This window comes from Mauremys reevesii, linkage group 5 (assembly GCF_016161935.1).
Source record: "Mauremys reevesii isolate NIE-2019 linkage group 5, ASM1616193v1, whole genome shotgun sequence".
Lineage (NCBI taxonomy): Eukaryota > Metazoa > Chordata > Testudines > Geoemydidae > Mauremys > Mauremys reevesii.
In genome coordinates, this window is record NC_052627.1 from 15574546 (window position 1) to 15595673 (window position 21128).

The window sequence follows — 21128 nt, forward strand, 5'->3', positions numbered from 1 at the left end:
CTGGAATTTTAAGAAAAAATATGGAAACCTTCTTAATAAACTATATGTAATGTATGCAGTGTGATTGTAGCCATGTTGGGATAGTAGAGAGACAAGGTGGGTGAGAGAGACAACAGAAATTGGTCCAATAAAAGATATCACCTCACTTATCCTGTCTCTATAATATATATATATATATATATATATATATATATATATATAGATCAATATGTTTTCTTCTTCAGCTTACTGTTTAGGATCCAGGGCTGGTCTACAATAATGCTGTAAGTCGATCCAAGTTATGCTACTTCAGTTATATAAATTACGTAACTGACGTTGACATAACTTAGGTTGACTTAGCGCAGTGTAGACATTGCTGTATGTCCAGGGGAGATGCTCTCCTGTTGACATTGCTTCTGCCTCCTGGGGAGGTGGAGCACAGATGTTGACGGGAGAGCGCTTCACAAGACCCGCTACATTGACACCGCTGTATCGATTGCGGCAGTGCCAATTTAGCCGGGACTGTAGACATGGCCCTAGTAACTTCTCGTGACTGGCTAGCATAGGGGATTGGTTATAGGCTTAGTGGGCTTGTATCTCTAGGTGACTGGTTCCAATTCAGCCCAAGTTGGTAGTATGCAACTGAAAGTTGTCGCCCTCTGCTGGGAGTTTGGTGTCCAATGTGCAAAGATTTGATGGTCTTCTGCTTGTTCCTAGTAGACAGGTATTCCTGCTGCTATATTTAGCAGCCATGCTGTTGCTCTCAGAAGGAAGGTCAGTTTTTGGCCATGAGGGCTACTCATTCATATAGCTGGTCCACCATGGTCAGTCAGATCACCTTGGTAGGACGTTGTAAGGAAGTCTGCACAGTGCCTGCTTGTATTGTGCTTTTCTGTAGGTAAAATGCTTTTATTCTCCAGAGTGCTCAGTCTGCATCTGCACTTTTTGTCCTGTGTACTCAGTTGTCTGGGTTCTGTGGCTCCTCCCTCACCTGAGCGGGTGGGCTTTTCATTCGGATGGGCTCCACCCACCAATTCAGTCATCAAGTACGCTGGCACCTTTATTGAGAACTGAATTCATAAAGAAAGCAGGATATTCTTGCATACGTGATATGCAGTGGTTTTCAACCTGTGGTCTGTGGACCCTGGGGGTCTGCAGACTAGGTCTAAGATTTCCAAAGGGGTCTTCACTTCCATGTGAAATTTTTTAGAGGTCGACAAATGAAAAAAAGTTTGAAAACCACTAGTCTATAGCATATCCTGGTTCAGAACAAGACTCTTTACTGTGTCCTTTGAAAGCACTTTATACATTTAGTAGCTGTATGAAGAATCAGGGCCACATCATCTAAGGAACAAGAACATGACTCCCAGGTTGATCAGAAAGACACAGCTTCCTTGAGGATAAAATTGTTCCTGCCTGACAAACATGCCACTTCTTTTTAAAATGGATGATTGACTCTTTATTTTCCCATAAGAAAGAAAGAAGTGGGCCCTGCAGCTCCTTAGCAGGGATTATTTCACAGAATTTCCAGAACATCTGTTAAGCTCAGAAGTGGCCACATCCAATGTTGTTGTTGTTATTAATTTGTCTCTATTCCTGCCAGTCCCATCAAGAGGGAAAATTTCATCGTGTTTGGCAAACCAGTGTTGGGAATGGAAAGTAGCTCTGGAACAAAGATGTCAGTGAGTTTATTCTCTGCACTTCATGGCCCCCAAGAGGAGAGGAAGGGCAAATCTAGGTCTAATTCTAGAGCTGAAATGGCTCAACAAATCCATCAAACTTAAGTTAAGGGAAAGGAACCGTTTCAGGATGTCTTGGTCACCAGAATTCCAGAGAGAATTCTGTATCCCTTGAGCTTGGAATTAGTGTATATGATTTTTACTATTTTATTGTTAAACAGTTACTCAATTTTCAATTAAAATTGTGCTCTTCATTGTACTGAGAATTAGAAATTACAGAGGCGTAGGCCAGAGGAGAGCTGTTTGTTTATGTATTAACCAAATCTTATTTAGGAGGGGCATGACATGGTGGCTTTAACCATACACAAAGGGGTCATTTACCATTACACATTGGTTGTACTTTCTTTCTATTAAGAATTAGGTTTGCTAATTTATTGCCTCGATTTATGGCAAAGACAGCTGTACTTAACTTTATGTCTGAGTATTCCCACTGAATTCAGTAGGACTATTCACATGCATTGAGCTGAGAGCCTGTGGGCCTCTTTATGGTCGATATTTTCCCCTGTGCCAATTTAGGGGATTTAAATGGATTTTCTTTTTATTCCTGTCTAAAAATGTAGAATAACAAAAAAGTGATTGGCGCTAGAGTTGGTTCAAAAAATGGGAGAAAATGAAGATTTTTGGCAAAGTTCCTTTCCATTTTTCATCAATTTTTTTTTCAAAATTCAAAGGAGTCAGCTAGCTGTGATAGACACAACTTTCAGAAGAGTGTTTTTGTCCTTGGAGAGAATGTCCAAATTGCATTCCAGAGAAATGCATGTGGGCTCCCTGCTCTCAATGAAACATCCCCAGCCTCTTTTGCACATGAGATTGGTATCAAACGCAATGTCAAAATGTAGATTTTTCTACGGTATACCCAAAGAGAGGATTTCTTCTAGAATTATTTCTCATTTATTATCCAGCTAGTATTCCCTCTCAGCCCTGCTCTTACCAGTAATCTGTATCAATAACGCTGCCTCCATACATGAGAAACACTGCAGCACTTGCAAAAGTAACTCTTTTAAGTAGCATATTCACTTCCACTGGAATTATATTTTGCCTACTATTCCTGCGCAATTTTGCTGATCTACCTTTTTTCTTCTGGTCCCACGTTCCTGATCCAGAGCTCACTAAAGCCAATGGAAAGACTTTTGGATCAGTCACTAAGCTCACAATCCGTTTCCTTGAATGGTGAATGCTGATGGGCTGTGAGAGATGAATGACCCATTTGTTAAGTGTTGAAAACTGGTTCTGTAAGAGTGCTCTTGATTGAGAGGCTGTGCCAGTACTAAAAGATGCTTGGGAGGTACTCCCCTGCCCAGAGCCATTGTGCTAAGTCTGCTCATTGTTCGCTCTCTGTGGAGTTACTTTGTGTGTAAAACGTCTGGTACAATTAACAGACAGAATAAAAAATGAATCGTGTAGTGTCAGCTTACAGGTATTGGCATCTTCTCAATGGAAAGCTGAGATCTAAATCTTGATCCAAGGCAGACTGCAGCATGCACTTATTAAGGCTTGTGAATGAGATCACAGGCGAAGCCCTGCATCCTAGCAAACTTTTGTCACTGCTTACAATCAACTCAAGGCATCTCGGAATAACTTGCCTTATTCTTTTAAATCATGAGTTCGCTTTAGTTGCCAAAGATAACGCTGTGAGGATGAGAAGAAAACCCTACTAAACATGCTGGGTCCTGATTAAAGTTCAGTGTGACACTCCTTTGTTATCAAGGGTAAAATTACTTTGCGAACAGGGGCTGCTAACAGGGAGTTTCGCAAGGGAGTTCTCCAGGTGAAGGAGGAGCAAATACAGCGCCCTTGGGGTAAGTGGCTGTCTGTAGTGCGTGTTTGTGAGTTACTTGCTGTGTGCTGAGCTTGTGTCTATCTGTCTGGTTGTTTGGAGGACCGTGTGCTGTGGCTGGCAGTTGGAAGCTGAGAGCTTCAAAGTAAGGTTTGAAAGCTAGAAGCCTTTGTTAATTGGCTGAGCCTTAGTCAGTGGCAGGGGCTATCAAGAAGGCCAGGGCTTTATAAAGCAGTGCGCAAGCGACCATGGAGCTTTGCGAACAGGGGCTGCTAACAGGGAGTTTCGCAAGGGGAGTGGGAAGGGGGCAAGGTTCACTTGCCATCCTTTAAAACCTGTAAACTAAACTACATTCAAAACTTCTTGATTTAAACAAAACCCTTAACTCGGAAACAATGTAGGCAGAAGCCCAGCAGTAGAGTGGGGCTATCCTGTTTATTGCACTCAGTGCAGCATGTATGATTACATGCCCTGTGGGCAGGTGGTGTATGTGTGCATTCGGTGCAAAGAGCTCCTGGTCCTCAGAGACCGCGTACGGGCTTTGGAGGCCAGGGTGGCAGAACTGGAGGCGCTAAGGGAGGCAGAGAGGTATGTTGATGAGGCTTTCCGGAACACTGTAGAATTTTCCCACCTGCGGTCAGACAGCCCCTGCGCTGTTGAGGAGGATGAAAGGCTCAGGGAAGGAGAGCAGTCAACGGGAGCAGAGGGAAACCTTCCCATAGTTGGGACCCTCCTTCCAGATAGTGTTAGGGTATCTTCTCGCACTGAGGTTACCTCTCTGTGGGAGAGAACTCCAGTTACTAGGAAAAGGCAGGTGTTTGTAATGGGAGATTTGATCATTAGAAACGTAGATAGCTGGGTTTGTGATGACCCGGAGAACCATATGGTGACTTGCCTGCCTGGTGCGAAGGTTGCGGATCTCTCGAGGCATCTAGATAGACTTATGTATGGGGAGGAGCCGGTGGTTGTGGTACATGTAGGTACCAGTGACATAAGGAAGGGTAGGAGAGACGTCCTGGAGGCCAAATTTAGGCTGCTAGGGAAGAGATTGAAATCCAGGACCTCTATGTTGGCATTCTCAGAAATGCTCCCAGTTCCATGCGCAGGGCCAGGTAGGCAGGCAGAGCTTCAGAGTCTCAATGCGTAGATGAGATGATGGTGTAGAGAGGAGGTGTTTAGATTCCTTAGGAACTGGGGAAACTTTTGGGATTGGGGGAGCCTATACAGGAGAGATGGGTTCCACCTAAACCAAAGTGGAACCAGACTGCTGGCACTTAAGATTTAAAAGGTTGCAGAGCAGTTTTTAAGTTAGGAGATGGGGGAAAGCCGACTGCTGCAGAGGAGCATGTGGATCAGACAGAGACTTCTCTTAGAGGAGAGTCTATTGATAGAGATTCTCTAGGTTATAGTCAGGAGCAGAGGATGGAAGAGGATAATGTAAGGGCCAGATCAGACAAGAAACATTCACATAAAAAATCATGCACATCAGAAAAGGGCAGACAAATAAACAGTGACAAGTTTTTAAAGTGCTTGTACGCAAATGCTAGAAGTCTAGATAATAAGATGGGTGAACTAGAGTGTATCGTGATAAAGGACGATATTGATATAATAGGCATCACAGAAACCTGGTGGACTGAGGACAATAAATGGGACACAGTCATTCCGGGGTACAAAATATATCGGAAGGACAGAACAGGTTGTGCTGGGGGGGCAGTGGCATTATATGTGAAAGAAAATGAAGAATCAAATGAAGTAAAAATCTTAAGTGAATCCACATGTTCCATAGAATCTCTATGGATAGTAATTTCATGCTTTAATAAGAATATAATATTAGGGATCTATTAACGACCTGACCAGGATACTGATAGTGATGATGAAATGCTAAGGGAAATTAGAGAGGCTATCAAAATTAAGAACTCAATAATAGTGGGGGATTTCAGTTATCCCGATATGGGGATATGATTGCTCTTTATAAATATATCAGAGGGATAAATATTAGGGAGGGAGAGGAATTATTTAAGCTTAGTACCAATGTGGACACAAGAACAAATGGATATAAACTGGACACTAGAAAGTTTAGACTTGAAATTAGACAAAGGTTTCTAACTTGCCGAGGCAATTGTATTTAAGAAAATGCCATTTCTCTCTGTACATTTATTGTAGCAAAACTCTCAGTAATGCAAATAGGAAAAGTGTTTCTGTCAAGTGAAGGCATGTATTTCTTGTTCAAGAAGGTATCCATTTGCTTAAATGATGGATTCCAGTTGGCCTGTGACGCTTTACACAAAACACAGCCTCCTGAGAGACTGAGGGCTAAAGTTTTCAAAATGCAGGTTGCCTACCCCTGTGCTAGTCCATAAATCAATTCAATTTTCTGCAAGCTTCAGTAATTGGATAGATAGAATTTCCTATTGTGGTCAAAACAAATAAAGGCTTGGATTCTGTAAACTTAATCTGTGAAGATGGCCAGCTGAGACAAGCTGTATGTCTCATTTGCCACTACATGTTAAAACAGTATTATTATTGATTTTTAATAATTTCCAAGGGTTGTAGTCATTCCAGATAAATAGGTCCTGAGTTTTTATAACTGCAGAAGGCCAGCTCCTCAGCTCTTCTTAAATCCCTCTTGTGTCACTCCAGAAGAGTAAATGGGACTTAAAGCACTTTCTGTGAGTTCACTAGCTCATTCTTTTCCCCACACTGATCTGATCACCACAGGCTGAATTCAGTGCAAAGGCCTCTGTGAGGTCACTAGCTGACCAATTATAGCATGCTGGGTTGATGTAAATGCACAGGCCTTGGAGGGTTACCAGCTCAGGACCTTTAGCTTGCTGGGATAAGGTCAAATCTCAACACATTCTAGAATGATGGCTGGCCCCAAGGCAACAGGCCTTTATGTGGTTAATGTGGTTAATGGCCTCTAGGTTAATGGGCTTATGTCCAAGTGCCAGCCTCTATGAGGTCACTTGTTCCTCAAATGTAGCATACTGGATTGATATCAAAGAACGGGCTGCTATGAGGTCACTGGTTCAGCACATACAACATGCTAGGTTGGTAATGGTCAAAGCACTGACACAGAGTTCCGGCTACAGCACTTCCAGGCTCCGGGCTGAAGCCAAGCGGGACTTTGTTGGGATACTAGCTTGGTATCTCCATCTTCCTAGCATGATGCCTGGACACAGGCCTCAGGTGTCGGGCACAGCACCACTACCTTGCTGGGGTAAAGTCAAAGTCAGGCCTCTGTGAGGCTACTGGCTCTTGTCAAAGCACAGGTTTTTGTAAGGTTTGCTAGATCAGCACCTCTGGCTCTCTGGGCTGATGTTAAGCCTCAGGCTTTTGTGAGGTCTCTAGTGCAGGCCTTTGTGAGCTTACTGGCTTAGCAGCTTTGGCTTGCTGGTCTGAAGTCAAAGTGTAACCCACATGCTTCATACTGCACTGTTTTATTTTTTCTGTGAAAGCCAGAGAAAGAATGTGGAGAAAGAAGGCTTGTGCAGTAAAGTTGACTGATGACTCCCATCTTTTTCCTGAAGAAATTGAACCTGGGCTGCCCTCAGAGAATGTGATTGTAATGTGGCTCTCTCTGTTGTTTGGAAATTGGACAGGAAACTGAGGGAGCAGGAAAACATGGGAAGGAGGAAACAGACTGGGGGGAGTGTAGGGAATGTGGGGAAACAGAAGGAAGGCTCAAAGAGGTGTGAAAATCAATAAAACATAGCAACCAAACTGAGGCAGCCAATTAATGAAACACATACACAACGATATCTAGATTGGAGGTTGGGGGAGATGACCTGATCCTATGACAGAGGAGGGAAATATTTTGCCTCGTAATAATTTTCTACTCACATAGCCATTTGTTGATCTGAAATCAGTCCTTCTACAGAGGCCTGTTTGGTTATTGAGGTGGATCTGTTTTGTAGAGTCTGTATGGTTCTTGTGATTAAAACTGTCAGTGACTACGTGAATTTGTGCATACTTGCCCTCCAAAAGATATGTTGTCACCCCTCCCTCAGGAAGAGCGCCTCCAAGATGTTCCATCTAATGCATCATGAGATAGATGATTTGCAAGCTTTCTCATCTTTCATACATGTGTGAAAAAACATGAAAGGGCCTAGGATTTCCTGAAGAACTGAGTACATTCAATCTATATTTTGAAGGCCAGTGAACATCCAGCAAGTTCTAGAGTCTTTGACTGTGAATGCTTTGGATAAGCACAAGGACAGCATTTATGGAAGACGTCGTACTATAGAGGTGAATGCCACATCAGTTCAAAGACGACCTTGTGAACAGACAGTACTGATTCTATTGAGAGGTTTCCTTATTCTCAGACTTGCCTGGTCAGATGTAATAAAGGCATGACAGGAGCGAGTGTGAGTGCATAACTAATGGTTACGCATCACACAGGTGACTGAGAAGAGGGATAAAGCCAAGAAGATTTTGTAGAATATGAAGTGGAGATGTCTATAACATATTTGATTTAGACATTTCCAGTGAAAAGGATTGGCTTGATCATCCTCTCAGTTATACCAGTGTCAATTAGGAGTTAGCTCCATAAGAGTTTATAGAGTTATAGTGATATAAAACTGGTGTGAATGGAGAATCAAGCCTATTATTTTCAAATTGTAACAGCTGCTATTGAAAGACTGTTAGTTCTAGTGGCAAAAATACCTTCCTTTTTACTACAAATGTAATGGGTTACATTCCTGCTTGCTTGAAATGGAAAGGGGAATTTGGCCCACTGTATTCAAATCATGGGTTTGGTTTTAAGCTTTTGACCATTTTTTCACAAATCTTTAGTCCTCTCAATGACACACGGATCACAATGTTTCAACACTTAATTATTTTATCACCCCAAAATACTACACTGTGCATTTGACAACAATATTGAAGTTATTCATTTGCTGCAGGGAAAAAGATACACACAGTATAAATCAGCCATCTCTTTTAACTTGTAATTCACATGCTGTTTCAATTGCCCTCAGGAAACAAAGGTGAAACCTTTTGGGGCCATATGATACTTTTTCTCACTTTGCAAAAAAAAAAAAAAAAAAAAAAAAGGGCACTAGATCCAAAACATTTCACATGATCTTAAAAGCAACCTTTTTAGGGACATAAATGTTCAAAGTCAAGAAAACACAATTAGGACTGAGATAGTGCCATCTCCTGGAGTTCATAAATGAACACATGGGTAGTAATCAAAGTAGATCAAATTAGGAAGGGCAACTTCTCATTTCTGATGGTTGGGTGTCATGATGGGTGTTGCCATTATGTAGTGAAGAGATATGATAGTATCAACTGGTCACTGCTTTCCCCTCTGATAAGTGTGACCTACATACATTAACTTTCAAAGTGTTTATAAAAAGGGAAAAATCTATTTGTTTTCTTACATACACACTTTGCTGTACAGTAAATTTGATGGCCATATATTGCTTAATTCTAGTTTATCACAGCGGAATAATAGGGCAAAGTGGGTCATACTTATCAGCCTCTCTACATAAAGGTCAGAGTACCAGCTCAACGAACAAGCTCAGGAACTTCCACCAAAGACAGGTAGGCCGAATAGATCCACAGTTTAAATCAAGTCACCCAAACATTGGCAAAATTAATCCAACAAGGCAAGGGTAATGTGGAGGCAAACAATTCCATAGCTTCATAGTTGGCTGCGTCCTCCTAACTTCAGGATGTTTGTGATGTTGTTTTTGTGGTTATACTGTCATTTCAACAAAGAACCATTTTATGTCCATATAGGGTCAAAACTTGTGGCTTTGTCCTTATATAGTCATTTCAGTGGAAAGTGTTAATGACATGATCAGGACAGCTGGTATTTTCCTTATATGGACATTTTGCGATACAGTAAAATTGATGCCCATGTCTGAACAAGCCCATTATAGTTCATCACAGGTGAGTGACCCGGTAGGTTTTTGTCACAGTTATCAGCCCCTCTATATAAAGGCCAGAGCTGCCAGCTCAGCTCACAAGATGAGGACATCCCACCAGACAGGTTGGCTGCCTCCTACGGAGCTGGTGCTCCCGCTGCGGAGATCTTGAAAGCCATAATCTTCTCCGGAAATGGCAAGGTACAGACGCAGCAGGAGCAGAAGCAGGAGCCGTCGCAGAAGGCGGCGAAGGAGGGCCGGGGTCGACATGGAAGGAGGAGAAGACGACATGGCAGAAGGAGAAGAGGTCGTAGAGGTAGAGAGCGAACTCGGAGGAGGAGGAGGAGGAGAAGAAGGAGTTTTTAATTTCCTGATTTCTCCCATTCTCCTGTGCAAATCCTCGACCCTTCACTCTGCGATATCTGCTATGGCAAAAAGAATCAACCCTTCAGTGACGACACCCCGCGATGACTTCCTAAGATGCAAGGAACCAGCTACCATTTGAACAATGCCACCTGTCAATAAACTTTGAAATTTCATTTTGCAGTCTCATTGTGTCTTTGCATAGGTTTGGAAATACTAGGTGGATTTATGACAATTAACAGTTTCTTCCTAGCCGTCTCAGCCAGATGTTGGTTATTTCCAGGAAGGATCAGGATTCTTACATCCTTTTTACTATCTTCTACACAACCTATCTATCATATATCTATCATTCCTCTACCTCTTTTTCCCCTCAATAAACTGTCCCAAGTTTTTTCTTTTTTCATAGGGAAGTTTCTCTGCCTTGGATCATTATTTTTTTCAGCCATCTCTGAAACCCAATGAGATAAGCTGCCCAGAATTTGAACACTGTTGTTAGACTGTCTTATGATTTGATGATGTCATATTTTCGGTATTATCCAGTCCTTCTTGAGAATTTTTGGAACAGTGCTGCAACATTCTTCCAGGGCCTTCTGATTTTATAATGGGCATTATATTTTCAGTAATACCCCATTCCTTCTCTCACCTATCAGTTTTGCTGCACATCCTGACAAACAGCCTATACATTCACCAATATATGCATATTTTCAGGTCAGTCTATTGACCTATGGCCTTACCATGGACTATATGGCCTTGCCAAGATATGAAAAATTACCAATTTTATTCTTAGCTGTTTGCTTGCAGAAAAGTATGAGCTGTATCAAGAATGTAGCGATTAGTTCTGAACCCTCTGTAATTATTTGAATGAAACAGTAATGTAACTGTTTACTTCGCTGGCTAGGTAAGTCAGTATTTTTTTAATGACATGATCAGGACAGCTGGTATTTTCCTTATATGGACATTTTGCGATACAGTAAAATTGATGCCCATGTCTGAACAAGCCCATTATAGTTCATCACAGGTGAGTGACCCGGTAGGTTTTTGTCACAGTTATCAGCCCCTCTATATAAAGGCCAGAGCTGCCAGCTCAGCTCACAAGATGAGGACATCCCACCAGACAGGTTGGCTGCCTCCTACGGAGCTGGTGCTCCCGCTGCGGAGATCTTGAAAGCCATAATCTTCTCCGGAAATGGCAAGGTACAGACGCAGCAGGAGCAGAAGCAGGAGCCGTCGCAGAAGGCGACGAAGGGGAGGCCGCGGGGGTCGACATGGAAGGAGGAGAAGACGACATGGCAGAAGGAGAAGAGGTCGTAGAGGTAGAGAGCGAACTCGGAGGAGGAGGAGGAGGAGGAGAAGAAGGAGTTTTTAATTTCCTGATTTCTCCCATTCTCCTGTGCAAATCCTCGACCCTTCACTCTGCGATATCTGCTATGGCAAAAAGAATCAACCCTTCAGTGACGACACCCCGCAATGACTTCCTAAGATGCAAGGAACCAGCTACCATTTGAACAATGCCACCTGTCAATAAACTTTGAAATTTCATTTTGCAGTCTCATTGTGTCTTTGCATAGGTTTGGAAATACTAGGTGGATTTATGACAATTAACAGTTTCTTCCTAGCCGTCTCAGCCGGATGTTGGTTATTTCCAGGAAGGATCAGGATTCTTACATCCTTTTTACTATCTTCTACACAACCTATCTATCATATATCTATCATTCCTCTACCTCTTTTTCCCCTCAATAAACTGTCCCAAGTTTTTTCTTTTTTCATATGGAAGTTTCTCTGCCTTGGATCATTATTTTTTTCAGCCATCTCTGAAACCCAATGAGATAAGCTGCCCAGAATTTGAACACTGTTGTTAGACTGTCTTATGATTTGATGATGTCATATTTTCGGTATTATCCAGTCCTTCTTGAGAATTTTGGAACAGTGCTGCAACATTCTTCCAGGGCCTTCTGATTTTATAATGGGCATTATATTTTCAGTAATACCCCATTCCTTCTCTCACCTATCAGTTTTGCTGCACATCCTGACAAACAGCCTATATACATATACATTCACCAATATATGCATATTTTCAGGTCAGTCTATTGACCTATGGCCTTACCATGGACTATATGGCCTTGCCAAGATATGAAAAATTACCAATTTTATTCTTAGCTGTTTGCTTGCAGAAAAGTATGAGCTGTATCAAGAATGTAGCGATTAGTTCTGAACCCTCTGTAATTATTTGAATGAAACAGTAATGTAACTGTTTACTTCGCTGGCTAGGTAAGTCAGTATTTTTTTAATGACATGATCAGGACAGCTGGTATTTTCCTTATATGGACATTTTGCGATACAGTAAAATTGATGCCCATGTCTGAACAAGCCCATTATAGTTCATCACAGGTGAGTGACCCGGTAGGTTTTTGTCACAGTTATCAGCCCCTCTATATAAAGGCCAGAGCTGCCAGCTCAGCTCACAAGATGAGGACATCCCACCAGACAGGTTGGCTGCCTCCTACAGAGCTGGTGCTCCGCCATGGAGATCTTGAAAGCCATAATCTTCTCCGGAAATGGCAAGGTACAGACGCAGCAGGAGCAGAAGCAGGAGCCGTCGCAGAAGGCGACGAAGGGGAGGCCGCGGGGGTCGACATGGAAGGAGGAGAAGACGACATGGCAGAAGGAGAAGAGGTCGTAGAGGTAGAGAGCGAACTCGGAGGAGGAGGAGGAGGAGAAGAAGGAGTTTTTAATTTCCTGATTTCTCCCATTCTCCTGTGCAAATCCTCGACCCTTCACTCTGCGATATCTGCTATGGCAAAAAGAATCAACCCTTCAGTGACGACACCCCGCGATGACTTCCTAAGATGCAAGGAACCAGCTACCATTTGAACAATGCCACCTGTCAATAAACTTTGAAATTTCATTTTGCAGTCTCATTGTGTCTTTGCATAGGTTTGGAAATACTAGGTGGATTTATGACAATTAACAGTTTCTTCCTAGCCGTCTCAGCCAGATGTTGGTTATTTCCAGGAAGGATCAGGATTCTTACATCCTTTTTACTATCTTCTACACAACCTATCTATCATATATCTATCATTCCTCTACCCCTTTTTCCCCTCAATAAACTGTCCCAAGTTTTTTCTTTTTTATAGGGAAGTTTCTCTGCCTTGGATCATTATTTTTTTCAGCCATCTCTGAAACCCAATGAGATAAGCTGCCCAGAATTTGAACACTGTTGTTAGACTGTCTTATGATTTGATGATGTCATATTTTCGGTATTATCCAGTCCTTGAGATTTTTGGAACAGTGCTGCAACATTCTTCCAGGGCCTTCTGATTTTATAATGGGCATTATATTTTCAGTAATACCCCATTCCTTCTCTCACCTATCAGTTTTGCTGCACATCCTGATAAACAGCCTATATACATATACATTCACCAATATATGCATATTTTCAGGTCAGTCTATTGACCTATGGCCTTACCATGGACTATATGGCCTTGCCAAGATATGAAAAATTACCAATTTTATTCTTAGCTGTTTGCTTGCAGAAAAGTATGAGCTGTATCAAGAATGTAGCGATTAGTTCTGAACCCTCTGTAATTATTTGAATGAAACAGTAATGTAACTGTTTACTTCGCTGGCTAGGTAAGTCAGTATTTTTTTAATGACATGATCAGGACAGCTGGTATTTTCCTTATATGGACATTTTGCGATACAGTAAAATTGATGCCCATGTCTGAACAAGCCCATTATAGTTCATCACAGGTGAGTGACCCGGTAGGTTTTTGTCACAGTTATCAGCCCCTCTATATAAAGGCCAGAGCTGCCAGCTCAGCTCACAAGATGAGGACATCCCACCAGACAGGTTGGCTGCCTCCTACGGAGCTGGTGCTCCCGCTGCGGAGATCTTGAAAGCCATAATCTTCTCCGGAAATGGCAAGGTACAGACGCAGCAGGAGCAGAAGCAGGAGCCGTCGCAGAAGGCGACGAAGGGGAGGCCGCGGGGGTCTACCTGGAAGGAGGAGAAGACGACATGGCAGAAGGAGAAGAGGTCGTAGAGGTAGAGAGCGAACTCGGAGGAGGAGGAGGAGGAGGAGAAGAAGGAGTTTTTAATTTCCTGATTTCTCCCATTCTCCTGTGCAAATCCTCGACCCTTCACTCTGCGATATCTGCTATGGCAAAAAGAATCAACCCTTCAGTGACGACACCCCGCGATGACTTCCTAAGATGCAAGGAACCAGCTACCATTTGAACAATGCCACCTGTCAATAAACTTTGAAATTTCATTTTGCAGTCTCATTGTGTCTTTGCATAGGTTTGGAAATACTAGGTGGATTTATGACAATTAACAGTTTCTTCCTAGCCGTCTCAGCCAGATGTTGGTTATTTCCAGGAAGGATCAGGATTCTTACATCCTTTTTACTATCTTCTACACAACCTATCTATCATATATCTATCATTCCTCTACCTCTTTTTCCCCTCAATAAACTGTCCCAAGTTTTTTCTTTTTTCATATGGAAGTTTCTCTGCCTTGGATCATTATTTTTTTCAGCCATCTCTGTAACCCAGTGAGATAAGCTGCCCAGAATTTGAACACTGTTGTTAGACTGTCTTATGATTTGATGATGTCATATTTTCGGTATTATCCAGTCCTTCTTGAGAATTTTTGGAACAGTGCTGCAACATTCTTCCAGGGCCTTCTGATTTTATAATGGGCATTATATTTTCAGTAATACCCCATTCCTTCTCTCACCTATCAGTTTTGCTGCACATCCTGACAAACAGCCTATATACATATACATTCACCAATATATGCATATTTTCAGGTCAGTCTATTGACCTATGGCCTTACCATGGACTATATGGCCTTGCCAAGATATGAAAAATTACCAATTTTATTCTTAGCTGTTTGCTTGCAGAAAAGTATGAGCTGTATCAAGAATGTAGCGATTAGTTCTGAACCCTCTGTAATTATTTGAATGAAACAGTAATGTAACTGTTTACTTCGCTGGCTAGGTAAGTCAACATTTTTTGACAGACGCACAAAAACATCCTCTAAAGGAATATGTTTCGCAAACAGTGGGTTGTGGGAAGTTTCTACATGGCTCACGGTCCTGGTGTGGAGGGAAGGCCAGAGGAGGGAGGGTTGAAAAGCAAAGTAACCCCACATTAGCAGCCTCTCTTCTGCAGGTCTGGGCCCTACTCCCCATTCCAGGCATTGTGAATTGGTCCATGAGGTCACAGCACACAGTTTTCCCCCAGCTGCCCCTCTGTGGTGATGGAAGAACAGTGAGACAAATTTGAGGGAGTGGCAGCGTGACCTGGAGCACAGGGTCGCAGAACTCACTCACTCAAATTTTGCCTGGCCACCCCTCCATCATCGGCCATGTATGTATATTTCTGGTTGAGACTGTGCCATGAAGACAAGATTCTAGGCAATTACCAATTTCCATTCCAGTGATCAGTTCCTCCTCCCCCCCACTCCCCGCCCCTCGCATCATACTGAGGTCTAAACTAGTTACCCCACATTGGGTGAAATACCTTTTGTGTTAGAAAATTCACATCTATAAATTACGGGTAACTACTCTCAGGTAAATGAATGACACCAGTGTATGAACACAGTGTGAGATCAGAATCAGGTCCATGGACTTGTGTTACTCCTAATTTAAACCAGTGTGAGATTAGATTTTGCCAAATCCCTGCTGAAAACAAACCAACAAACAGACCAAAAACCTCCACTTTGAAACCTTTCCTTATGGTGATTGATGCCACCTGGTATGGAAAAAAACTACCATTTCCATTATCCTTTTTCTCCTTCCTCTGGCCAGGTAGAAGGAAAGACCTTAAGGCAGGACCCTCGCTCCTGGGGCAGGGGGTTGGGGGGGAACAGCTGTGGCTTGGAAACCAGGAGCATCAGAGAAGCTAGATCCATGGAGAATTCCCCAGGGAACTGTGTCTAGGGCAGGCATCATCAGAAGCTGAGGGACTGCATATGGAATAGGGTGTGGCTGGAGGAGATTGCAAGTGGGAGTTGGCCTGTGCATGTGGAAACAGCAGCGACTGAGCAGGAAATCCTGGCAGACAGGCTCCAGTGAGAGAAACCGCTAATTGCAAACCTATAAACTCCTGTTTGCTTGGAATAAGAGACTGGTCTGGACTATCCAGCAGTGACTAGGCCTGAAGAACCTTAGTCCTCTATTAGATTGCCACTTCTTCCACCCCACTCCCAATCAGGGTCCCAAATAAGAACTGCTCTTGTTTCTCCAGAGTTGTAACTGTTTAAGACACAGTACTTGGGGTATTTGCAACCCTTCTCTTTTTTGTCAGCTCTAGAAAAATACCTCTTCACTTTCGCCATTCGTTAAAGCTGTTAGGGGAAGTAACTAGGGCTGGTGCCTTACAAGACCAAGCGGCTGAAAGGTCTTCAGCATTTGTCTCTGAGTTGTGGTACACCTCTCATGCTACTCAAATTTTAGGACTTGTCTACGCAGGAACACTCAGGAAAGTTAATCTGAATTAACTACAAGTATTAATTTAAAGAGGATTAGTTAAATTGCATTAAACCTCTGTGTGGATACTCTAATTCAGAATTAAAGTGGCTGGCCTTAATTCGGTTTAGCTAAACTAAAATAAGCTAAACTGAATAAAGCCGCTTTAATTCTGAATGCAATTCAGTTTAAATAATCCACTTTACATTCACACCTTCAGTTCATTTGGAATATCTTTTTGGAGTGTTCCCATGTAGACTGTCTCTTAGAACTGCTATAATATTTTCAGGGGTGAATCTTTTGCATCTGTGATAAAGACAGACATTCATTCCCAGGACATCTAACCGAGCAAAATTTTCTTGAGGGGAAAGATTACTTGTCTAGGAAAAACTGGAAAACATGAATCTGTATTAACTAGAGAGTGTATTTAGAGATGGGTTCTTCCCAGTAGAAATGTTATTGACAGTTTTATAAATGTATTGTGCAATTCTGAGATATCTGTTTAAACGAATCCCTTTTGGAACTAAGCTGAAAAATATTTGTCCCTAGCAAAATTACCTGAATTTTCACCATGATTCTTTTAATTGGACTTTACTTACTTTTAATTCTCCTCTCTTTTCTCTGCAAAGAGATGTCGTGGTCATTGCGGAGAGATTTTTCAAAAGCATTCGCCCTAAAGGTAAAGTGAGCTATCCGTCCTTTGTAAGCATTCAGCATCCAGAATATTCTTTCTCCCTCTGCAACATGAGAAGCCCATCAAGAAATCAGATCAACACACACAGATCAACATCCCCCCAGAAAAAAATATATATATCCGCCCTACTTTCATGTTGTTTTATACTGTATGTGTCACACTTGCCGAGGCAATTGTATTTAAGAAAATGCCATTTCTCTCTGTACATTTATTGTAGCAAAACTCTCAGTAATGCAAATAGGAAAAGTGTTTCTGTCAAGTGAAGGCATGTATTTCTTGTTCAAGAAGGTATCCATTTGCTTAAATGATGGATTCCAGTTGGCCTGTGACGCTTTACACAAAACGCAGCCTCCTGAGAGACTGAGGGCTAAAGTTTTCAAAATGCAGGTTGCCTACCCCTGTGCTAGTCCATAAATCAATTCAATTTTCTGCAAGCTTCAGTAATTGGATAGATAGAATTTCCTATTGTGGTCAAAACAAATAAAGGCTTGGATTCTGTAAACTTAATCTGTGAAGATGGCCAGCTGAGACAAGCTGTATGTCTCATTTGCCACTACATGTTAAAACAGTATTATTATTGATTTTTAATAATTTCCAAGGGTTGTAGTCATTCCAGATAAATAGGTCCTGAGTTTTTATAACTGCAGAAGGCCAGCTCCTCAGCTCTTCTTAGATCCCTCTTGTGTCACTCCAGAAGAGTAAATGGGACTTAAAGCACTTTCTGTGAGTTCACTAGCTCATTCTTTTCCCCACACTGATCTGATCACCACAGGCTGAATTCAGTGCAAAGGCCTCTGTGAGGTCACTAGCTGACCAATTATAGCATGCTGGGTTGATGTAAATGCACAGGCCTTGGAGGGTTACCAGCTCAGGACCTTTAGCTTGCTGGGATAAGGTCAAATCTCAACACATTCTAGAATGATGGCTGGCCCCAAGGCAACAGGCCTTTATGTGGTTTATGTGGTTAATGGCCTCTAGGTTTCTGGGCTTATGTCCAAGTGCCGGCCTCTATGAGGTCACTTGTTCCTCAAATGTAGCATACTGGATTGATATCAAAGAACGGGCTGCTATGAGGTCACTGGTTCAGCACATACAACATGCTAGGTTGGTAATGGTCAAAGCACTGACACAGAGTTCCGGCTACAGCACTTCCAGGCTCCGGGCTGAAGCCAAGCGGGACTTTGTTGGGATACTAGCTTGGTATCTCCATCTTCCTAGCATGATGCCTGGACACAGGCCTCAGGTGTCGGGTACAGCACCACTACCTTGCTGGGGTAAAGTCAAAGTCAGGCCTCTGTGAGGCTACTGGCTCTTGTCAAAGCACAGGTTTTTGTAAGGTTTGCTAGATCAGCACCTCTGGCTCTCTGGGCTGATGTTAAGCCTCAGGCTTTCGTGAGGTCTCTAGTGCAGGCCTTTGTGAGCTTACTGACTTAGCAGCTTTGGCTTGCTGGTCTGAAGTCAAAGTGTAACCCACATGCTTCATACTGCACTGTTTTATTTTTTCTGTGAAAGCCAGAGAAAGAATGTGGAGAAAGAAGGCTTGTGCAGTAAAGTTGACTGATGACTCCCATCTTTTTCCTGAAGAAATTGAACCTGGGCTGCCCTCAGAGAATGTGATTGTAATGTGGCTCTCTCTGTTGTTTGGAAATTGGACAGGAAACTATGAGGGAGCAGGAAAACATGGGAAGGAGGAAACAGACTGGCGGGAGTGTAGGGAATGTGGGAAAACAGAAGGAAGGCTCAGAGAGGTGTGAAAATCAATAAAACATAGCAACCAAACTGAGGCAGCCCATTAATGAAACACATACACAACGATATCTAGATTGGAGGTTGGGGGAGATGACCTGATCCTATGACAGAGGAGGGAAATATTTTGCCTCGTAATAATTTTCTACTCACATAGCCATTTGTTGATCTGAAATCAGTCCTTCTACAGAGGCCTGTTTGGTTATTGAGGTGGATCTGTTTTGTAGAGTCTGTATGGTTCTTGTGATTAAAACTGTCAGTGACTACGTGAATTTGTGCATACTTGCCCTCCAAAAGATATGTTGTCACCCCTCCCTCAGGAAGAGCGCCTCCAAGATGTTCCATCTAATGCATCATGAGATAGATGATTTGCAAGCTTTCTCATCTTTCATACATGTGTGAAAAAACATGAAAGGGCCTAGGATTTCCTGAAGAACTGAGTACATTCAATCTATATTTTGAAGGCCAGTGAACATCCAGCAAGTTCTAGAGTCTTTGACTGTGAATGCTTTGGATAAGCACAAGGACAGCATTTATGGAAGACGTCGTACTATAGAGGTGAATGCCACATCAGTTCAAAGACCACCTTGCGAACAGACAGTACTGATTCTATTGAGAGGTTTCCTTATTCTGAGACTTGCCTGGTCAGATGTAATAAAGGCATGACAGGAGCGAGTGGGAGTGCATAACTAATGGTACGCATCACACAGGTGACTGAGAAGAGGGATAAAGCCAAGAAGATTTTGTAGAATATGAAGTGGAGATGTCTATAACATATTTGATTTAGACATTTCCAGTGAAAAGGATTGGCTTGATCATCCTCTCAGTTATACCAGTGTCAATTAGGAGTTAGCTCCATAAGAGTTTATAGAGTTATAGTGATATAAAACTGGTGTGAATGGAGAATCAAGCCTATTATTTTCAAATTGTAACAGCTGCTATTGAAAGACTGTTAGTTCTAGTGGCAAAAATACCTTCCTTTTTACTACAAATGTAATGGGTTACATTCCTGCTTGCTTGAAATGGAAAGGGGAATTTGGCCCACTGTATTCAAATCATGGGTTTGGTTTTAAGCTTTTGACCATTTTTTCACAAATCTTTAGTCCTCTCAATGACACACGGATCACAATGTTTCAACACTTAATTATTTTATCACCCCAAAATACTACACTGTGCATTTGACAACAATATTGAAGTTATTCATTTGCTGCAGGGAAAAAGATACACACAGTATAAATCAGCCATCTCTTTTAACTTGTAATTCACATGCTGTTTCAATTGCCCTCAGGAAACAAAGGTGAAACCTTTTGGGGCCATATGATACTTTTTCTCACTTTGCAAAAAAAAAAAAAAAAAGGGCACTAGATCCAAAACATTTCACATGATCTTAAAAGCAACCTTTTTAGGGACATAAATGTTCAAAGTCAAGAAAACACAATTAGGACTGAGATAGTGCCATCTCCTGGAGTTCATAAATGAACACATGGGTAGTGATCAAATTAGGAAGGGCAACTTCTCATTTCTGATGGTTGGGTGTCATGATGGGTGTTGCCATTATGTAGTGAAGAGATATGATAGTATCAACTGGTCACTGCTTTCCCTCTGATAAGTGTGACCTACATACATTAACTTTCAAAGTGTTTATAAAAAGGGAAAAATCTATTTGTTTTCTTACATACACACTTTGCTGTACAGTAAATTTGATGGCCATATATTGCTTAATTCTAGTTTATCACAGCGGAATAATAGGGCAAAGTGGGTCTTACTTATCAGCCTCTCTACATAAAGGTCAGAGTACCAGCTCAACGAACAAGCTCAGGAACTTCCACCAAAGACAGGTAGGCGAATAGATCCACAGTTTAAATCAAGTCACCCAAACATTGGCAAAATTAATCCAACAAGGCAAGGGTAATGTGGAGGCAAACAATTCCATAGCTTCATAGTTGGCTGCGTCCTCCTAACTTCAGGGTGTTTGTGATGTTGTTTTTGTGGTTATACTGTCATTTCAACAAAGAACCATTTTATGTCCATATAGGGTCAAAACTTGTGGCTTTGTCCTTATATAGTCATTTCAGTGGAAAGTGTTAATGACATGATCAGGACAGCTGGTATTTTCCTTATATGGACATTTTGCGATACAGTAAAATTGATGCCCATGTCTGAACAAGCCCATTATAGTTCATCACAGGTGAGTGACCCGGTAGGTTTTTGTCACAGTTATCAGCCCCTCTATATAAAGGCCAGAGCTGCCAGCTCAGCTCACAAGATGAGGACATCCCACCAGACAGGTTGGCTGCCTCCTACGGAGCTGGTGCTCCCGCTGCGGAGATCTTGAAAGCCATAATCTTCTCCGGAAATGGCAAGGTACAGACGCAGCAGAAGCAGGAGCCGTCGCAGAAGGCGACGAAGGGGAGGCCGCGGGGGTCGACATGGAAGGAGGAGAAGACGACATGGCAGAAGGAGAAGAGGTCGTAGAGGTAGAGA

The 21128-nt window shown here is 42.3% G+C and overlaps 1 protein-coding gene and 1 long non-coding RNA gene across 15 annotated transcripts in view; one reads left to right on the top strand and one right to left on the bottom strand.

The window, feature by feature from the left end:
* The window catches only part of LOC120406269, a 70624-nt gene extending 52776 nt beyond the window's left edge, over window positions 1-17848 (bottom strand). For all 9 annotated transcript variants that reach the window (XR_005599188.1, XR_005599189.1, XR_005599185.1 and 6 more), the window contains exons 1-2: window positions 17295-17848; window positions 16804-16941 (exon numbers count right to left, since the gene is read on the bottom strand). This is a non-coding gene — a long non-coding RNA (uncharacterized LOC120406269). The remainder of the gene's footprint in view (window positions 1-16803; window positions 16942-17294) is intronic.
* Window positions 1-21128, top strand: part of FRAS1 (Fraser extracellular matrix complex subunit 1) — a 320933-nt gene that overhangs the window by 56366 nt on the left and 243439 nt on the right. The window contains exons 1-3 of one of the 6 annotated variants that reach the window (XR_005599179.1): window positions 15390-15491; window positions 16834-16883; window positions 18965-19202. The exons of 1 other annotated variant lie outside the window; for it this stretch is intronic. The gene's annotated coding sequence lies outside the window, so the exon portion shown is untranslated. 4 more of the 6 variants (XR_005599176.1, XR_005599177.1, XR_005599178.1 and 1 more) reach the window with 4 other exon arrangements.